This window comes from Pteropus vampyrus, unplaced genomic scaffold, assembly GCF_000151845.1.
Source record: "Pteropus vampyrus isolate Shadow unplaced genomic scaffold, Pvam_2.0 Scaffold31, whole genome shotgun sequence".
Lineage (NCBI taxonomy): Eukaryota > Metazoa > Chordata > Mammalia > Chiroptera > Pteropodidae > Pteropus > Pteropus vampyrus.
The window spans coordinates 7,594,516-7,615,927 of record NW_011888812.1 but is presented as its reverse complement, the minus strand read 5'-3'; the positions used below and the strand labels follow the sequence as shown (position 1 = coordinate 7,615,927).

General features: G+C 36.5%; 1 long non-coding RNA gene and 1 pseudogene across 1 annotated transcript in view; both read right to left on the bottom strand.

Moving 5' to 3' along the window:
• Positions 1–21,412, bottom strand: part of LOC105289990 — an 87,467-nt gene that overhangs the window by 2,152 nt on the left and 63,903 nt on the right. Inside the window, exon 5 of the long non-coding RNA XR_002779563.1 lies at positions 4,989–5,072. This is a non-coding gene — a long non-coding RNA (uncharacterized LOC105289990). The remainder of the gene's footprint in view (positions 1–4,988; positions 5,073–21,412) is intronic.
• On the bottom strand, positions 6,135–6,253 carry LOC111737807 (annotated as a pseudogene).

Here is a 21,412-nt window from a genome sequence, read left to right as displayed (position 1 = left end):
GTATATCATTCTACTACTTTTAAATATATAAAGTTTATATAGTATATAAATACTCTTTATATATACATATTAGTAAGTATATATTTAATCACAAATTTATATGAAATAATAATATATTGTTCAGTTTTGCATATTTTCTAACTCAATTAATAACCATAATGTTGTGGATGCTCAAGTATGCAACTCCCCCTCCAGGACTAAGACATTCACTCCCCTCCACTCCGCCCCCCGGGCTAGTTGCTGAGGGCTCACAGCTGTGTCTGGCTACAGGAACTGGCCTTGGCAAAGGAGTTGCTTTGCCCCGTCTCCATGAGCAGCCTGTATCCAATGCCTGGTTGATACAGGAATCCAAAAGCCTGGCCTATTTATCTCAATTATGGACATCTCTGAAAGGCCACCCTAGCCTCAGAGCTCCCTGGGGAATCAGCTGAGGCTTCCATTACAACTGCACTGCTTCCTCAGAAGTTCAGCTTCTCCCTCAGCTTAACCCTGCTTCCCTCACTCCCTTACTGATGTTGTTCACCAGAGCACTTCATAAATAAGTCCCGTCCAAGCAAATCTCAGTCTCAGAGTGTGTCCCCAGGGAAACCTGACTATTTTGAGTTGAATAGTGTCCCCTCCTAAAGGTATGTTGAACTCCTAACTCACTGGCACCTAAGGATGTGAATGTGGCCTTATTTGGAAATTGGGTCTTTGCAGGCATAATCAAGTTAAGATGAGGTCATCCTAGATTAGGGTCGGCTTTGAATCCAATTACTGTGTCCTTAAAAAGAAAGAGAGTCACAGAGAGAGACAGAGGAAGGAAGACTATAAGAGGGGGAAAATGTAGTGATGCCACTACAAGCCAAAGAATGCTAACAATTGCTGACAACAACCGGAAGCTGGGAAGAAGCAAGGAAGAATTTTTCCCTAGAGCCTTCAGAGCCCTGATTTTGGACATCCAGCCTCCAGAACTGTTACAGCAACCCTAAGGAAACTCAAGCCTGGACCTAAAACCCATACTGGGGTAGTCTTCTGGGACTTGCTCTTTTTACTCATCATATTTCTAAGAATAAATCATGTTGTTTATTGTAGCTGTGGTTCTCCATTTCTTTTTTCTTCAATATCAATGGCAATACCTCATCAGAGATGTAGTACTAATAATATATACATATAAAAACTTTAAGTCTTTTAAAACGATTATGCCTCTGTTTTTGCGGTCCTAATATGTTTATTTTATTTATGTCTAATTTTTTGAGAAAAATTTCTGTATAAATTTTTAAATTCATTACATATCTATCTTTGTATGTGTGTGTGTGAGGCAGAATAATGACACTTCCCCCAAAGATGCCACACCCTAACCACTGCAATCTGTGAATGTTATCTTATGTGACAACATATTGCGATGGTATGATTAGGTTAAGGACTTTGCAATGGGGAGGCTATCCAGGTAAGCCTAATCTAATCGCTTGGAAGCTTAAAACTGGAGAAACTTTCCCAGCTTTGGTCAGAATGGGAGATGTGATTGTGGAAGAATGGTCAGGAGATGCAATGTTGCTGGCTTTGAAGAAGGAGGAAGGGGTCCATGAGCCAAGCAATGGGGGCAGCATCTGGAAGCTGAAAAGGGCAAGGGAACAAACTCTTCCTTAAATCTCCAAAAGAAACATTTTGATTTTAGTTCAGTGAGTCCTGTGTTGTAATTCTAACCTATGGAACCATTAGAGAATAAGAATGTGTTGCTTTAAGCCACTAATTTGTGATAATTTATAATAGCAGCAAAATAGTGTGCATGTGCTTGTGTGTGTCCAAAGGAAGCATACCTGGCTCTGGCCCCTCCCATCCTCTCTTGTTTACTAAACTCAAGCAATAAGGGCCTTCTCTGTATTCTTCAAAAGCAGCAAGGTCCATCTTACACCAACCATATTTAATCATTGTAAAAGGTCTGTTTGTCTCATTCACCAATGTAGCCCTGGGAAACACATAGTAGGCTCTGAATAAGTATTCATTAAGTGAACAAATGGATTATTATTGTAGTAGGAAAAGGGTAAAAGTTAGTGGTAGGGAGCAATAACTTTCAGTTGAAAATAAAATCATTCACAATTTTAAAACTATATAGTCTATCTTTTGGTTCTACTTTTCTCTTAAGTTATAAGTCATGGATTGTTTCTTTGTAGAACCAAGAATTGAAATTGTATAACAGTGGAAAAAAGCCACACTTTATTTTCTCACCTAGCCCAAATCAGGTGAGATTTTTATACCCTCAGGGATAAAAAGCAAGCTGTTAAAAAAAAAAAAAACTGTTAGTATATTAAAGCATGATTAATTGGTTACTCTTTGTCACGCCATTGGGGCTTGTCTGGTAGGCCTACCAACTTCATTGTCACCCCTCACTCAGGACATTGAAAAATTACAATACCAGTTATGCCTCTGTGAAATAGATATCATTAATGAACCATGTTCACATTATCTTTATTGGGGATCTAAACGTTTTCTTACCTCTAACTCCCTTCTATTTTTATTTTGCATAATGAGAATTTTAATAAGCCTTCAAATCTTCTTTGAAACAAGGTAGAGAATGAAGAAATAAATAGCCCCCCTTTCCTAGGCTCCACGTGTTGAGGGAACCGACGGGAAGAGCTTGCCCAAAGGCTGTAGGCTAAAGAGTTCAGGGAGGAAGAAAGAGTAGCATGCCTAGAGTATAAGGAAATTGAGGGAGAAAAGGGAATAAAGGAAATGAGGTCTCAGGTGGCTACGGCTGCATACAACCAAAAAACTTTATTGGCGTACAATGAACTACATTTGCTTCTCTCTCCCACGCCCATGAGTTGACCAAGGTTTGGCCAATATACAGTGGCATTAGCTGGGCTTTACTCCAACCCATAGGGTGGGCTTGTCTGCTCTGTCTTTCAATCATCCGGGATCACCCAGGTCACAAAATAACTTTAGGCGACTCATTATCAGATATATTGTGAAATAGTTCATCAACAGAATCTGTTTTCTCAGTATTGTAAGGAAAAAAACAAGCCTTCAGTTGTGTGACCTTGGACAATTCTGGTATTTAATTACATCACGTATAAAACGGGGATGGCAAATAATGCCTACCTTTCAGAAAAGATAGAGATGACAACCAAGAAATCCGAGAGGCCTACTGGACTTACAGTTCCAGTAGCAAATGGATTATTTGCTTTACCTCATCGGCATGGATAGTAGTTATTATCATTAAACTTTTTTGTCAATTCTTCAGGTGAATAAAAGTATCTCACTTCTGAATGTGTGTTTTCCAGCACCACCAAGCAATTAATTCTGATACTATTTACTTGGAGATAGCCTCAAATCCCACAGGCTTAGTCCCACAGGACTGCCCCCACTTCAGACACCAATTGCCAGTCCGGGTTGTTATGTGTGCTTCTGACCAACTGGCTATAAATGGGAGATTCCCATGACTTCTTCTTTGGGTTTTATTCATTGGCCAGAGTGGTTCACAGAACTCAGGAAAACAGTTTACCTACTAGCTTACCAGTTTAATATAAAAGGATATAATTCAGGGACAACCAGATGGAAGACATGCATCAAGCAAAGTATGTGGGAAGGGACATAGAGCTTTCATGCCTTCTCCAAGTATGCCACCTTCCCAGCACCTCCATATATTCAGCAACCCGGAAGCTCTTGGGACCCCACACTACTGAAAGGTTCATTATATAGGCATGATTGATTAAATCATTGGCCAGTAGTTGATTCAATTTCCAGCCCTTTTTCCCTCTTCAGAGGTGGGAGAGGGGCAAGGCTGAAAGTTCCAACTCTCTAATCCTGGTTGGTTCCCCTGGCAACCAGCCCTCATCCTTAGGAGTTTCCCAAAAGTCACCACATTAACATAAACACAGATGTGGTTGAAAGGGACTTGTTATGAATAACATCTTTCACCTTTATGGCTCTGGAGCTATTTCAAGAACAAATATTGTAACAAATGATGCTCCCAGTGTTCTTTGCACTTAGGAAATTCCAAGCGTTTAGGGAGCTGTGAGCCAGGAACGGTAGACGAAGACCAAATATATGTTTCTCATTATAGATCACAACATCGTGCATTGTTTTAATTTGCATCTTTTTGAGGCTGAAGTTTTCTTCCTATGCTTATTGCCATTTGTATATTTTCTTTTGCACACTGTTCATATCTTTTGCTTACTGGTATATTTTTCTTTTTCCTAATGATTTGTAAAAGGTTATTTGTATAAGAGTATTAACCCTTTTCAAAATGCGCTTTCCTTTTTATTACAATTTCAAACATATAAAAAGCTAGATAGAATAATACAATGAACTCCCACATATAGTAAACTTCCATAACTATCAACTCATGTTTCCTCATCTATACCACTATCCACTTCCTTTCTCCTGAATTATTTTGAAGCAAATCCCAGAAAACATAGTATTTTATCTGTAGGTATTTCAGCATTTATCTCTAAAATGATATCTCTTTTTAAACTATAATACCAATATCTCACCAAAAAATTAACAATAGTTCTTTTATACCATCAAATACTCCAAAATTTTTAATAGTCTTACTAATGTCCTTTATAAAAAATGATCTGTTTGCAATTGTTGATGTGACTAATGTATTTTTTTTGAAGCACCTCTAAATCAAGTATCCCTGGACATCACACCCCATGTATTTTTTTTCTCTTTCAAAGTTTCAAGCATACATACGTGGAAAATTCATCAAGTTGAGAACATTTCAATGACCAGTAAAAGTGAACAAGAAAGTAGGATTACATGAAAAAAAATGTTTACTTTGATTAAGTTAGCCGCAAAAATGGATAGCTAGCTAACAATACAAAGAACTACCGGAAGTGAGTTGCTAAGAACGGATGTAAAATCGGCAACTAGACTCACTACAAATAAAGAAATCATCAGAAACATGTACAATCCAAGTCTATTTAGGAAAAAACATTCCACTTTCTGAATACCACAGGGAAAAGAAAAAGAATATGTGAATATCCTAAAGGTGAAATACGTACCTTCCTTCTTGGAGCACAAGGCAAGTAAGTAGTCTTGATTTATAGTTAGACACATGGAAAAAACTTCTCATGTTTCCAGCATGCCTGTATTAGATGAAATTCAGAGGGAAAGAAAAAAATGTGGGTGCACATGACAATAGCTCTTTGAAATCAAATCATCTGGAAATAAAAATCAGAAGCTCTAGTTTTAGCTCGAGAGAAATTACCTATACACAAGGCACGAGTAGTTATAGGGTCCTGTTTTCTATTCCCAATCCATATACTGTCTCTTAGACATTTCTCCTTTAGAACTATCTTATTTATAACTATATTCAGCATTTTATTATACACGTATATGTGTTAATGAGGATATGAACGAATACTCTCTAAGTTCCTTAACATGGAACTCTTTGTGGTCTGGTTTGTAGAAACCAAAGAGCCCAATTTTAATATTTCCACAAGTTCCTTATAAATATATAAATATCTCATGAATGAGATGTTTTAATCATTTAAGTGGGAATATAACCTCTTACAAACTTCATTTCTTTAATATAGTTTTTTTTCTCTCTGATTCAAGCTGGTTTTGCCCAGACAATGGCACTGTGACCAACTTGCTTTTGTCCATCTTTATCCTTCTACCTCTATATGGCTGCTCCTTTAATCATTAAGTCTCAGGACATAAGATTAACCTAGCCTCAGGTCTATAATCAGGAGGTTGACAGGTTTCAGTTGAACTTTAAGGATAACATCTTGGCTTTAGATGTGTTTCTACCCCAGGCCCATCGAGGCAGAGCAACCCCACTGGCCACAGGGGCCAGGCATGGGACCAGATGGGATGGTGCCATGGCTGATTCCAGAATCAGACACAATGATCAGTTACTTCATCCCCCTTCAGTCGTCCAATCAGTAGCACCCACCGAACCAACTCCCTTAATTTCCATGACTACTGATTTTTCCCTATATCATCTGGACTCCTGGGACACTCAGGGGAGCCAGGTTGTTGAGGACAATAGTTTGCCTGTGTTTCTGGGACTCGCAACTCTCTAAATAAATCTTTTTTCTTTTCTTTTCTTTTCTTTTTATTTTTAGGCGAGGCAACCCTTGGTTGACCTCATGAATTGCAAGGAACTCGTCAGCTTACAATCTCTTATTTTTTAATTTTTTTTACTCCTACAGCGCCTGGTCTTCCTAGGTGGTCTCCCACCCAAGTACTAACCAGGCCCAACCCTGCTTAGCTTCTGTGATCAGACAGGATCGGGCTTGTTCAGGGTAGCATGGCCTTAGACTAAATAAATCTTATTTCTTTGCTGCAAAACCTACACGTATCTTTTTGGCTTAGACGCACGCAGGGAGACAAACCCTTTTTTTGCTCTGGTAACAGGAATATAAACAAAACTTCCTTCCAAAATTGTATTTCTTACTAATACAAAATTTTTAATAAACTTGTCTTAACATAAAAGGCCCTGTTTATAGAAATCCAGTTAATTGTAAATTAGGAGGAAAAAACAACAAAAAACAATTTATGGACAGGATGATAATTTTTGAGTACAGGTTTCCAAGTATACAGAAAACATGGTTTAACATGTTTGAATGCTACCACTAACAACATTTTTCTACTTTACTTTCAAAAAGTTAACCAATACTAAAAAATATAGACAATTATTTTAATAGTTCTTTTTCCCGTTTAGATACTTCGTTGCTGTTTCAGGGCCTGTTCAAGTTGGATGTGCAAAGTTGGAGATCTCTGAGTTAATCCATTCTTTCTTTTAATCATAAAATGAAAATTTCAGGACACCAAAATAGAGGCTAATCAAAGAATTTCACAGGCCCTCTATTTTCTATTAAAAGTACTTCAGACGCTATTTACCTTCCCTGCCTCAAGGTGGGAATATTCAATAGTTCAAGTGGCCCTAAACTCCTCCTCTCAGGCTTCTCAACCAGTAGATGGGAAATTTTACCTACACGCTATAGATGGGATGAAATATTCTGACTCTTTGCCTACGTTGAAACCTCATTTCAACTTTCTTCTGATTTGAGGTACAAACATGTGTTCTCTTAATCTAATTTTGGGAGTTTTTTTTTATAAGTGAAAGCTAAGGGCATCAGCTTGGGGATTTATAAATATCAGTCAATATTCTTCAGGGTGTATATAATCCCTGTTTTATAGAAAAAGGTAATGGTGAACTTGGCCTACCTTGTTGCTAAAGAACATTGATCTAAAATTTTTTTCTCTTCCACTGTCAATGAGGAGAATAAAATATGGAGGTAAGAGATTTTCAGATTTCATTGGCATAATACCACAAAAATCCCACTTGCCACTCTAAAATAGTAAAGATTTTTTCCAAGTCTTATTTTCTATATAATATTTAATGGCTTGACAGTGTCCATGTATGAATGTATCATAGGTAGATCTAAACAATATTCTATTTCCGAGAATTTAGTTGTTTTAAGTATTTAGCTATTCTAAATAATACTGAAACAAGCACTAGTATATTTTATACACATCTCTAATTATTTCTTTATATTAAATTCTTAGAAATGCAATTACTGAGTTAAAAGGTATAAGTACTTTGTCTTTTTCTTAGTCCATTTTTTGGAAGATAGTTTAAAAACAATTAAAATTTTAATTTTAGTGTTTAATGATTTTCGATAAATGTCATCGACCAAAAAAGTTACCACATACTAGAAACCCAAAAAGAGGGTTTAAGCTGTAATAAAGAATAGAAAGCATTTATTTGAGCAAAAAGAGTTACAACCTGGGAGACACAGATTCAGGTAGCACCCCAAACTGTGCTTTGGACAGAACAAAGAAAGGCAGAGTTTATAAAGGCAAAACCACAAAATGTAATTCTTTCACATAAATGAAGATTGCTGGCTGGGTTCACAGGGCTTGGTTAGTTCTAATATGCAAATGAGGGAGGCAGAAAATTATAAGGAGGTAAGTCTATATGTGTCTATTCAGCAGTTGTTCCAGAATGTTTATGCCTTGAGCTGAGTTTAGCAACTTAGTAGCAATATTTGTTCCATTTTTTTTTCATTATCAGTGTGTACAGTTGCATAACACCGCAATCAAGATAGACATGTCTATCATCTCCAGGTTTCCTCATGCTTCTTTATAGTCACTCCCCTCCCTAATTTTTCATCCATCATAACAACTGACTGCTTACTATCACTCTAGTTTTGCCTTTTCTAGAAACGCATAAAAATGGAAGCATACAGTATGTAGCTTTTTGCGTCTTTAATTAATCCATGCTGTGTCTCCTGGTAATCTGTCCCTTCTTATTGCTTCATAGTACTCCATTCTTTGGCTAATGAACATTTGGGTTGTTTCTAATTTTTCACTATTAAGAATAAAGCAGCTCTAAACATATGTCTTTGTGTGGACATAAGCTTTTATTTCCTTTGAGTAAATGATACCGAGGAGTGGAATTATGGATTACATGGCACATGTCTAACTTTATAAGAACTGACAAACTGTTTTTCAGAGAGCTGCATCATTTTGCTCCATTATCTTCACCATCACTTAGGAGTGTCAGTCTTTTTTATTTAGTGGGTATGTAGTGGTATCTCAATGTGGCTTTAATTAGCATTTCCCTGAAGTGTAAAGCTAACGAGCATCTTTTCATGTGATTATTGGCAGTTATTCCTTATTTTATGCAGTGTCTGCTAAGGTCAGTCTTGTAGAAGACTGGAGGAATTTGTGGGCTGATCAAGGAAAAAAGATATGAACACAAGAAGCAGGAACACACAACAAGCATTATTGAGCAGCACTGAGACAGGGTTGTGTGAGTCTACAAGGGTGCATGGAGTCCCTCACAGCATGAGACTGTCTAGAGGCTTGTGGTGAAGGGGTCACCATCCAGAAAGGGAAGAAGGCATAGGAACTCCCGGAGAAAAGGGGAATAAGACAGGTGGTTACACATCTAGGTGATGTGCTCTAGCAGCATGGCAGGGTGTCTCTGAGTCAGAGAACTTTGAAGGGCAAAGGCTTGGGGCCTTTCCCACTAAGAGCTCATTTTCTATACTGACAGTAGAGCTGTGGTTCAGTTTCCCAGAATACACAAAGCAGGCAGGTTCTAAATGGCTAAATGCCCACTTGTTTGGGGCTGTTTTTAAAACAATGGGATGTGTACAAATTTGATTTTGGCGCCGATGGGCTTTTGAGCTAAAAGGTCTCAGCCTGTAGTGAAGAAATAAACTTGGAGCCAGTACAACAGAGATCATCTTTGGCTCATCTAAACATAATGAAGCTTTTGCTCATTCTTTACTTAGGTTTCCGATCTGTTTATTGAGTTCTAAGAGTTCTTTACATGTCCTGAAGAGAAATCCTTCATTAGATGTGTTAAAATATTTTTCCCAGTCTATGGCTTGCCTTTTTATTTTCTTAACAGTGTATTTGAATGTGGAAGTTTTTAATTTGGATGAAATCCAAGTTATCAATTTTCTTTTATGCTTCCTACATTTTGTGTCTTATCTAAGAAATATTTACACTACCCAAGATCACAAAAAAAATTTTCTCCTGTTTTCTTCTAGAAGTTTTATCTCTCATGTGTAGGTTTATGACCCACTTCAGGTTAATCTTTGTATACAGTACAAGGCTAGGAAAAAGCTCATTATTTTGCATATGGACATCCAACTGTTCCAGCACCATTCATTGAAAAGATTATCTTTTTCCTGCTGACTTACCTTGGAACTTTTGTCGAAAATTACTTATGTATATGTATACATCTCCACTTTGTTTTGTCTTATTAATATTGTATCTACTCATCATTATGTTAAAATTACACTGTGTCGATTACTGTAAGTTTTGATATCAAGTAGTGTACTCCTGTTTATTCCTATCTTGGCTACTCTAGAGCTTTTACATTTCCATGTAAATTTTAGCATTAGCCTGTTTAATTCTATTTAAAAAGCCTGCTAGTTTTTTGGCTGGGACTTGTTTGAATCTCGAGATCAATGTGAGAAGAGGTGAAATCTTAACAATACTGGGTCTTCCAATCCATGAACAAGGCATCTCTAATTATTTAGATATTCTTTAGTTTCTCCCAGCAATGTTTTGTAGTTTCCACGTATATGTCTTGCACATACTTTTTAAAATATATCTCTAAGTATTTTGTTTACCGGTGCTATTTATTTATTTTCTACTGAGAACAACTAGAGTTCAGTATTCTGGTGTCTTCAAGTATGTAGAAATTGAAACTTGGAGGACACTTTTCAGTTTAACTTTTTTTTTCACCTATATCCCCACCCCTCTTTGGAAAACATCAACTTGTTCTTTATGTCTGTAGGTCTGTTTCTGTTTTATTAATTCTTTTTTTTTTTTTAAGATTCTACATATAAATGAAATTAGTTGGTATTATTGTCTTAGTCTCTGTCTAACATTCACTTAGCAGAATACCCTCTAGGTCCATCTATGTTGTTGCAAATGGCAAGATTTCATTCTTTTTTTTTTCTGAGTAATATTCCATTATACGCACACACCTTACAACCTTTTTGTGCATTCACCTATCAATGGGCACCTAGGCTGTTTCTATATCTTGGCTACTGTAAGTAATACTGCAGCAAACATGGAGTACATGTATCTTTTTGAATGAGTGTTTTTGTTTTCTTCAGATAAATGCCCGGAAGTGGAATTGCCGGGTCATATGGCAGCTCTCTTTTTAATTTTTTGAGAAATCTCCATACCGATTTCCATAGTGGCTGCACCAATATACAATCCTAACAGTGCGCAAGGGTTCCCTTTTCTCCAGATCCTTGCCAGCACTTATTATTTGTTGATTTTTTGACGATAGCCATTCTGACAGGTATGAAGTGATAGCTCATTGTGTTTTTCATTTGTATTTCACTGATGATTAGTGAGTGATGTTGAGCATCTTTTTATGTCTATTGGCCATTTGTACATCCTCTTTGGAGAAATGGCTATTCAGGCCCTCTATTTTTTAATTGGATTTCTTTTTTTGGTGTTAAGTTGTATGCATTTCTTATATATTTTGGATATTAACCCCTTATTGGTTGTATCGTTTGTGATTATCTTCTCCCATTCAGTAGGTTGTCTTTTTATTTCGTTGATGGTTTCCTTCACTGTGCAAAAACTTTTAAATGTAGTCCCACTTATTTTTCCTTTTGTTGCTCTTGTCCTAGGAGACATATCCAAAAATATATTGCTAAGACCGATGTTAGTTTACTGCCTATCTTTTCTTCCAGGAATTTTATGGTTTCAAGTCTTGCATTGATATCTTTAATCCATTGAGTTTATTTTTGTATATGGTGTAAGAAAGTGGTCCATTATCATTTTTTTTGCATGTATATTATTGACGACCACTTACCGAAATGTCTTTACCCCATTGTATATCTTTGCATCCTTTGTAATAGGTTGACCGTATAAGTGAAGATTTATTTCTAGCTCTCTATTCTATCCCACTGATCTATTATCTGTTTTCATACCATACGGGTGCTATTTGAATGGTTTCATTGTCATAATTTCAATTTACAATTGTTTGTTGCTAGGTCGTGAGTATTTTAGGCTCTTGATAAAAAAAACATCCTTTTTAAAGGTCTTATCAATTTACCTATCCAACAAAATATGAGAATGCCTGTTTGACCACACTTTTGTAAATACTAATCTTATTTTAACACTTTTTTCCAAGTGTGGCAGATTTAAAAGATAGTTCTATTCTTCCTATTTACTTTCTCTGATTACTGGAGAATTATAATTTTCTCTTCTTGGATTGAGGGAGTATCATAGGACCTCAGACACGTACACTTTGGTTCACAGTCCATCATCATTGGCCTTTTAATTTAGTTTCTTTTACCTCGTTCTCCAACCCCATTTTTGTTTTTAAATGATATTTTCCATTTTTTAATTGCAGTTGGCATATAACATTATATTAGTTTCAGGTGTACAACGTAGTGACTAGACATTTATATAACTCACAAAGTGATCACTCCAATAAATCTAGTACTCCTCCAACATACACAGTTATTACAATATTATCAACTATATTCTTTATGCTATACTTTATACGTCTATGACTATAATTACCAATTTGTACTTCTTAATCTCTTCCTCATTTTTCGCATTTTTCACTGGCCCTCTCAACCTCCCCTCCCATCTGTAACTTTCAAAATGTTCTCTGTATGAGTTTGTTTCTGTTTTGTTTGTTTGTTTTGTTCTTTAGATTCCACATATACATGAAATCATATGGTATTTGTCATTCTCTATCAATTTACTCCACTCAACACAATACTCTCTAGGTCATGAAATATCTTTTTCCATCTCTTTTGTCTGTCTTTTAATTTGAAGTAGGCAGCCTACGTAAGGGTCTCTTTTTTTTATCCATTCAGCCACCCTATCTTTTGATTGGGGCATTTAATTCTTTTTCATTTGAACTATCTGTTGATAGATATGTAGTTATTGACATTCTTTATTCATATTTTTGATATAGTTTTTTCTTCTTCTTAAAGAAGTCCCGCCAACATTTCCTGTAATACTGGCTAGGTGGTGATGAACTCCCTTAGACTCCTTTAGCTTTTTCTTGTCTGGAAAGCACTTTATCTGTTCTTCGATTCTAAATGATAGCTTTGCTGGGTAATCTTGGTTGTAGGTCTGGGTTCTCGTCACTTTGAATACTTTGTGCCGAGCCCTTCAGGCCTGCAAAGTTTCTGTTAAGGAATTGACTGACAGTCTTATGGGAGCTCCCTTGTAGGTGACTAATTGCTTTTCTCTTGCTGCTTTTAAGATTCTCTCTTTGTATTTAACCTTTGACATTTTAATTATGATATGTCTTGGTGTGGGCCTCTTTGGGTTCATCTTGTTTAGGACTCTCTGAACTTCCTGGAGTTATATGTCTATTTCTTTCATTAGGTTAGGGAAGTTTCCCGTCATTATTTCTTCAAATAGGTTTTCAATTTTTTGCTCATTCTTTTCTCCTGCTGGTACTCCTATGATGTGAATGTTGTTACACTTGATGTTGTCCCAGAGGCTCCTTAAACTATCATGTTTTTGGATTCTTTTTCCTTATTGCTGTTCTGATTGGGTGTCCTCTGCTACCCCATCCTCTATATCGTTGACTTGATCCTATACTTCATCCACTCTATTGATTCCCTCTAATGTACTTTTTACCTCAGATATTATATTCTTCATTTCTGACTGGTTCCCTTTTGTTTTACGTCTCCATTTTTATGTTTTCTATCTCTTTGTTAAAGTTCTGAGTTCATCTACTCTTCCCCTAAGTTCCTTGAGCATCCCTACAACCAGTGTTTTGAACTCTGCATCTGGTATATTACTTGTCTCCATTTTGCTGAGTTCTTTTTCTAGAGCTTTGTTCTGTTCTTTCACATGAGACTTGTTTGTCTCCCTATTTTGGCTGCCTCCCTGTGTCTGTTTCTATGTATTAGAGTGACTTTATGTAGTAGGTGTCTTGTGGGGCCTAGTGGCAGTCCTGCGAGAGGTCCAGATGCAAGCCAAGTTCAACCGCAGCCTAAGCACCTCCAGGACCACCTGGTAAGAGTCATCAAGCAATCCACAGGTGGCTGCCACCTGCACTGAGTTTTTATGTGCAAGAGGCCAAGCCAGAACCGAAGTTGGCTGCCACTAGTATAGGGCTTGGGGCAGTTCAGCAAGAGGTACAGGGTACGCCGAGGCCAGATGCTTTTGGGCTTTGTGTCTTTGAGAGATTTTAGAAAAGTCCACAAGAGCCAAGATAGACCATCTATATGGAATAAACCACTGAAAGCAGCTTGGGTGGGCCTACAAGGTGGGAGAGGCAGTCTCAGGGGATCGCCTGGGCAGAGGGACCTGTGTTATCCAGGTTCATGGCAACTTAGATATGATGGTGACTGCATCTGCAGGCTAGGAGGAGGGATGGGGGGGTGGGGTGGGAAGACTCAACAAAGGAACAATTGATACTGCACTTTTACCTGAGAGAAAGCTGTCCCTCAAGCCCTGCCCCTGAAACCTGATAACTCAGCATCTCCTTGTATATCCCTGGCACTCATTGACCAGCTGTCCCAGGGCTGGAGCTCAGAGCGAGTTAGTCCACCACCAAGTAAGTCAGGGCATGGGCCCTTTAAGAGAAACATCTGTGACTCACAGCTCTCTCACTCAGCCGCAACCTCTGCTGATTTCATAACCAGTTTGTGGGGACTTCTCTTGGCACTGGAACCCTGGGCTGAGGAGCCCGGTGTGTGGCCAGGACCCTTTGCTCCTCAGGTGGGGAAGAGAGCTCTGTAGCCAAGATAACCCTCCCAATTCTCGACTGCCACACACGGTTGTGGGACCTGGCCGTTTCACATCTCTGCCCCTCCTACCAGTTCGAGGTGACATCTTACATTTGTCCCTAGTTGTAGGGCTTCTGTTCAGCCAGACCTCAGGTGCTGGTTGCTCTGTAGTTTCATTAGGTTTGGTGTGGTTGCAAGAGGAGGCATGCTCAGCCTCTCCCTTTTACATCATCTTGACTGGTCTTTCCTCATAGGATTTTAAAATAGTCACATCACACCATCTCAAATGGCTAGATCATAAATCTCTCTCCTCTATGGGAAACTTTTTTCTTATTCTTAGGAGACTATTCCAATGTGTTTGCCATGTTTTTGAAATTTTCTTATAACACAATTTGTGTACATTTTAAATTTACACAAATAGTATTGTTAGATTCCATTGTCTATTATTTTCACCGTTTTTTAAATACATGCATATGTGGTGAATATATGTAGTCCTTTGCTTCTTTCTAATGTGTAAGTACTATATACATGCCTCTACCATATTTTGCCTATCCTCAACCCCCAAGCCATTAAGAACCCCAGGTTGGCTCTAAGCCTCTGCCATCAAAATAATGTAATCAATATCCTCATATTTGCTCTTTTAGAGACTTGTGTAACACTTCTTGAGGACATATGCCCAGAAATACTTCATAAATACCTATGTTCATTTAACTAAATTCTGCCAGATTGCTCTCCAGAATGGCTCCAACATTTTACATATTCAGCAAGTGTATGTGGCTTCCTATCCCCTCTATCCCCATCAACACTTGACATTATCCATAATCCTAATTTTTGTTAGTCTACTGGGTATAAAAAGATATTTTATTGCAGCCTTAATCTGAACTTCTCTGATTACTAATAATTTTGAGCATATTTTCTATGTTGTTAACCTGTTCATAACCTTGGTGCATTTTTGTACTGGGGCTCTTGTTTTTTGTTTCATGATCTAGGCATTCCTTGTTGTACTATAAATACTAGCTCCTTGTCAGATTTAGACATACAAATATATTCTCTTCTACTGCCATTTATTATAAATTATGAAATATTTTTCCCAAAATATATTTGTTATCTATTGATGTACAACAAAGAACCCAAAACCTCAGAAGCTTAAAATAAACCACTTTATTTTGCTCGTAATTTTGAGTCAAAAATTCCAAAATAAACAAAAATGTCATTTAAGTTCTAGAACACCACAAACACACTGAGGGAGAAAGTTCAAAAAGGAAAAAAAAGTAAGGAAGGCAGAGGACAAAGCAAAATGATCTCTTAAGATCTTTTGAAGCTTTTAGATATAGACTGAATCCTTTAACTGTCAGGATATATGAAAATGATCTTACTTTCTTTCCAATGGAAATTAATATCTTTTAATCTAGATACAGTATTTTCAAGTCTGTCTTGCCCATAAAAAGCATATGAGTAACACTCTGAATTCAAAAACTAGGGCCCAGCAGAGCCCTATATGTAGGAAGAATCAGAAAATAAATTTCATCATTGACAGGCATGGGAAATTTTTAAATACTTTTCCTCTTTCTCCCAGAAACCTTCATATCTTTCAGGAAGGTGGAGGAGGAGATACACTTGCTATTTAAGTTTTAGATGCAATCTAAAAACAAATGTATTAAACTTACTAAAACAAAATACACAAACGAGTGCACAAAGTACAACCAACAATTCTTCCTCCTCAAAGAATGTAAATGAAAACTAAGGGCCAAATTCTGAATGAGTGAATTTTTGTCTTGCGCATGTCTTGTATGCAGAAATGCATTAATAAGAAATGCTTTGAGCAATGTGAAGTTATGTATAGGGAAACAAAATTAGGACCTGAGTAAAGATTTCATACAGACATTCCTACCCAATTACCCTCCCCCAGTGTTTCCAAATTTTGGCTACAATCTAAAATAAAAACTTTTTTATTATTCTCCAAATTCTATTCTTTGGAAGTAAGTCTGTTTCTTTTTTGAATAAACACCAGAACCAAAGGCTTTCATTTATGACACCTAGGTCAAGAAAGTTACCCTCTGGTGTTATGTTTCATTGAAAGGAATTTCATCAAAAATCATGCAAAGCCAAAGTTCAAAAAGACAGCTTTTGACATAACTATCACATATATACACAAACTTTAGGAATCACTGTCTCCAAAAGGTAGTGGATCTTATCATACTTTTTTTTGGAGGTACAGCTGACTTTCTATACAGCAAAACACACCAGCAAAAGAATTGAGGTGATGGAGGTGGAGAGCAGATTAAATGTTAGATTCTTGGATGTAAAACCTCAGCATTTCCAGGAGAGAGGTGTTTACTCATAAATGCCTAGAAGTTTACTCATAACCTTATCTTTGCAAATGCACAGATAAGTTAATCTCTAAACTTATTAACCAAGTACCCACCCACTCAAAGCACCTTCTAACAAACATTTTGTACTATTTAAGTCAGAGGTAACTTGGGAATTAAAAATTTATGCAATGTCTTTCAAATCAAAGTGTGGTTGTGGATGGTTTTGAATGATTTTGAATGATTTTACAAATTTACAAATTCTAGCCATCTAGTTTTCCTAAGATACAAAACCAACTCACCAGTATTTTACTCCTTCTCCAAACAAGAATAAATATTGAAAATATACATCATTTTCAAATAGGTTTCCCAATCTTTTTTCAATTGGCAAGTTAGTTATTATTCTAAGACACACTGCAATCAGGTCAGAAGGAAAGCAATACTTTCCTGAGACCTAACTAGCATGCCAACAAAATTAGTCTATTCAATCTATATATGAAATCACATTAGCTGAAACACATACAAACCGACCCAGCTTTGCTCCTTTCTTTACCATTACTATAATTTCAAGTAGTCAAGTACTAAGCAAACTCAGACAAGGGAATTATGAAAACCTAGTTCATCAAAGGGCTTTTTAATGATATATGAAAGTGGCCCAATGCAATGAGACAGATTTTCCAAGCTCTAAAATACCAAGAAAAAAATGGAACATAATTTTTTTTCATTCTCTCTATAAATCATCATGTGTCCTGACCCCAAATTAAAAACTGATAGCTGATTTCCAAAACCACTCTTGTATCTTACTCTAAATCCCCTACTTTACCGAACTTGAGTGAAAAATTTTCTAGACACCAGTTCTACTTGTAGGGGAAAAATTGCTTTTGAATAGAACTGTATGAAAAACAGCTTTTTATAACTAGTTAGGCTTCAAGTTACACAGACAACAATCAGACTGTTGAAATAAAGCAGAATTTATATAGTTGTACTTGGTGGCAGAAATAGTGAGGTCTAGGTTTGTACATCCAGGTAAGGTAAGTAGTGATCTGCTTGGCAAGTCAGTGTTATCCTAATTATCTTGCATGCAGTTATATGTCAGTACTGTCTCACTTTGCCTCAAGCTGAGTACCCAGTAACAAAGAAGGTGAACGTGTCCAACATGCAGAGCAACACTGTGTGCCAAGACTAAGGTGAGTACCTAAAAGCAAACCTGATTCTCATAAAAGTACCCACACAACTTCACAGCACCAGAGCAGCTCAAGGGGCTTGCTCTTTAGAACTAAAGGTACTTGTGATGCCGGCATTTGTTTTAAATGCACTTTTGCACACAATACTTTTCCACGAACAACTGCAAAACAGTCCTCTGGAGTCTCCAAAGTTTTAAGAACACATCCAAGTTAACAGAAAAACATTTCACAATTGCCTGACATTGCCTCTCAGGATTAGCAAAACAGAGAACGGTTCACGACATGCAAGAGAAAGCGAACCACACATTCATAAACACGCTCCTAACTCACACAATTTCTTACGCCTACAATAAGACAGGCAACACCCATATTATTGCTGTCCACACCTTTCACCATCCCAGCTCTTGAATAAATTACGCCAAACCCAAGAAAACGAGTCCAATTAACCCCAAACAGCGTCGTGAACATCAACGACTACATGGACCGAATTGAACGCTGTTTACAAAAATGTGGAGAGGGGCGCAGGACACAAACTACAACAAAACAAAGCCCACCCCCAAATGTTTAGGTGCTGGCCACCAAGATATTTCGAAGGCAGAAGGCCAGACGGCCAGGGTCCATCAGAATGGAGACCCTCACCAAGCCCAGGGCCGCCAAAGGCCCCCTGACCAATCTAGCGACAACAGGCCCCAACATTAACCAGTCAGGCCCCTGGCCCACTTCCCAGGCACACAATTAACAGGCTCTCGGAAACCTGGGGGCTGCTGGTGGCCTTCTGACGGTACAGAGAGCCCCAAGCCGTCCAGAACGACAGAAACCCTCAACACCTGCCCCGGCGGCGGCCATCACAACAAGGAAACGAACTTTTACGACAACTCCCACAATGCCCGCGGCCTACAACTCCCAGAGTGCATCGGGCGACGCCACGGTTAACCCTGTCGTGGCGCTGGAGCTGGCCAGCTCTCCCCCTCTCCCTACACCCAATTGTTGCTCTTACTTTCACCCTCACAGTCCAAAACTTTGCAAATTCTGTAAAGCAGTTACAGTGATGCTATCTCGCCGTTTTCCCTTATCACATAAAGAACCTCAGCTGCCCAGAAAATTCTCTGACAGAGTACTATTTGTTATCTCCAGAGCACGCCTCCCAGTGCCAAATGTTTATCATTTAAAAGGTACATCTAACTTCAATTAAATTTCCCCTTCGCCTTTATAATTTTATGTCATTTTTCCAAGTTATTATAGCCCAGAGATTTTGGTACTCAATATTATTAATTTAAAATCTGTTTTCTAAGTTCTGGGACTCAACAAGAGAAAAAGGCTATCCTATATCTGACTACAATGTCCTACATCTCTCCATTTTATGACAAATTTTCTCAAATATTTTGATTCGGGAAATTCATGCAATTCCAAATAAGTCCTAATAAGAAAAATTAGTTATGGGGAACGTATCTTTTCAATTTCAAGTTAATTTTTTAAAGGGGAAATTCCATTGTGCCAACATACTTTGCTTTCTCTTTCTCCCTCTCTACTGATAGGTGATCAGAAATAGCATATACTGCTGCTTTATTCCTTTCTGACTTTAAAATTAATCAGTAAACAACAAATAAGGAACATTTGAAGATAATTTGAAAATTAAACTAAGAGTTCATTCTTTCAGAAAACTGCACAATCAAATATTTTACTCACGAAAGAACTTCAGTCTTTCACATTCTAATTAAAAATAAGTTTTAAAATAAATTTCTTTTAAATACATTGCCCAAAATTTCAGTAAATATGACACTCGCATTTAGAGATCACTGTATCGTCAATAAAGGTTAAATATTTGAGATGTACTTACACAAACTGTAACTTGCCTAGACGTATAACTGACTGACAGACAAAATAATTGTTTGGTATTTATTGGATGCATTAAAACAACAGCCAAAATTCTCCCAAAGTATCTGCTCTTTTTCTCATACACATATATAAAACAAAATGTACAAAATGTCTGATTTTGCTACAAAAACATTTTGCTATTGAAAGGGCACTCAAAATATATCTTGAATTTTAAATCACAAAACTTAGAAATCCTACTACACACGCAAAACCCAAAAGCCTAGTTGGAAAGATACATCTTCAGCAAACTTTTATTTTAAATGTTCCTTAATATTACATTTAGCTTCTTAGTAATTTTTTTGATCTAGTAACCTACAGTGAAAAAATACTTCTCCATCATTAATTTTTTTACTCATGGTATAGCATATAGTTTCATTAGCAGTTAATATAAATGCTATATACCGAGATGTTAAAAAGTATATATACACATATATTTTGAATTTTAGTTCATTATACTATTTTAGTTTCTGTATTTTTCTGATTTTCACTTAACACTTTAGTTAGAATTTAGCTAGGCAATGTTGCATTTTCCCTCTATTTTTTAATAGCTGTCAGACCATAAAAATTAAATGCATATTTTATATATTATTCTCCTGATGTTAAAATATGTGATTCATAAGAAAGGCTTAAAAACAAGTCAGATATGAAACTGATCTCCTTGTTTACTTATTACATGCTTACAACTCTCCTCTCAGTGCTCTGAGATTATATTTACCATTAGGAAGTTAGTAATTTTTTCTTCTATTTTATCCTTCAAAATATAAGATTTAAAAACTGATACATTAAAGGGTTTTATTTAAAGATTACATTAAAATAATTTTATAATTTTTTAGATTAGCACAATTCTTTTAAAAATAACTTAGAAGTTTAGTATATCCTAATTAAGTAATTTAAGTAAGTTTTAACCTGTATGCTTAATATTAATATGAGTGTCTTTATAAGGAGAAAACAAATTTATTCTAGAAATGAATTCTTCAAATTCAGACAACAAAAATTTAGAATTGTTCTCCCAAAGTTTGTAGATTCTATTTAACCACATGAGTTTCACATGTATTTCTTAAAAAATTAAACCTCTATACTATGGTTTTAAAAGTATCCATATGTACTTGTATTAATGTTTTTAAAATTAGGAAAATCTTATTTGCTCTTGAGAATGTATGTTAACAGAAGACGAACATTGCAATCTATTTCTTTTTCCAAACATTATTGGTGACAAAGCCAGAATGTGCAAATTTCCATATCTTAACAACAGATTCTATGTATAATTTCTATAACTACTTCTTTCATTCTTTTAACTTTATGTAATACTTCAAAGCATCTTTAAATGTTTAGATGCTTTAATTGAATTTTTAGTTTATTTGCTTTAAAGCATCTGATTTTCGTATATGTTATTTATACTGTTCATGCAAACAAACTGCACTAATAGAATTACTGCCCGAAATAGATTGAGTTGCTAATATTTTAATATGCTCCAAAAGTTAGTCTTTTTTTTTTTCTTATGTTACCAGGATGACACAAACAAAAAATGAAAAGAGGTCACATGCAAAGGACAGGCTCTTGCCTGATTAAACAAGTTGTTTATATTTACATTATGACCCTACAAAGCAATATTTTCCTAGCATGTGATTATATCCCAGGGTTTAAGCTTCTCTGCTACTGTTCACATTTTAATTAACTTTAATTCACTGGCCTGCTTTTAAAGCAGTGACCAATCTTTCAAATTTATAAAATATCTATTTTTTTATTGTCACATATGTTGACATTTATGTTTAGGAATATTCTGGGTGTCTGAAAAATCTCTTGTTCCCAATTTTGCTCAAAATAATTTTAATTTTGTTATGTCTTAAATATTTGGAAA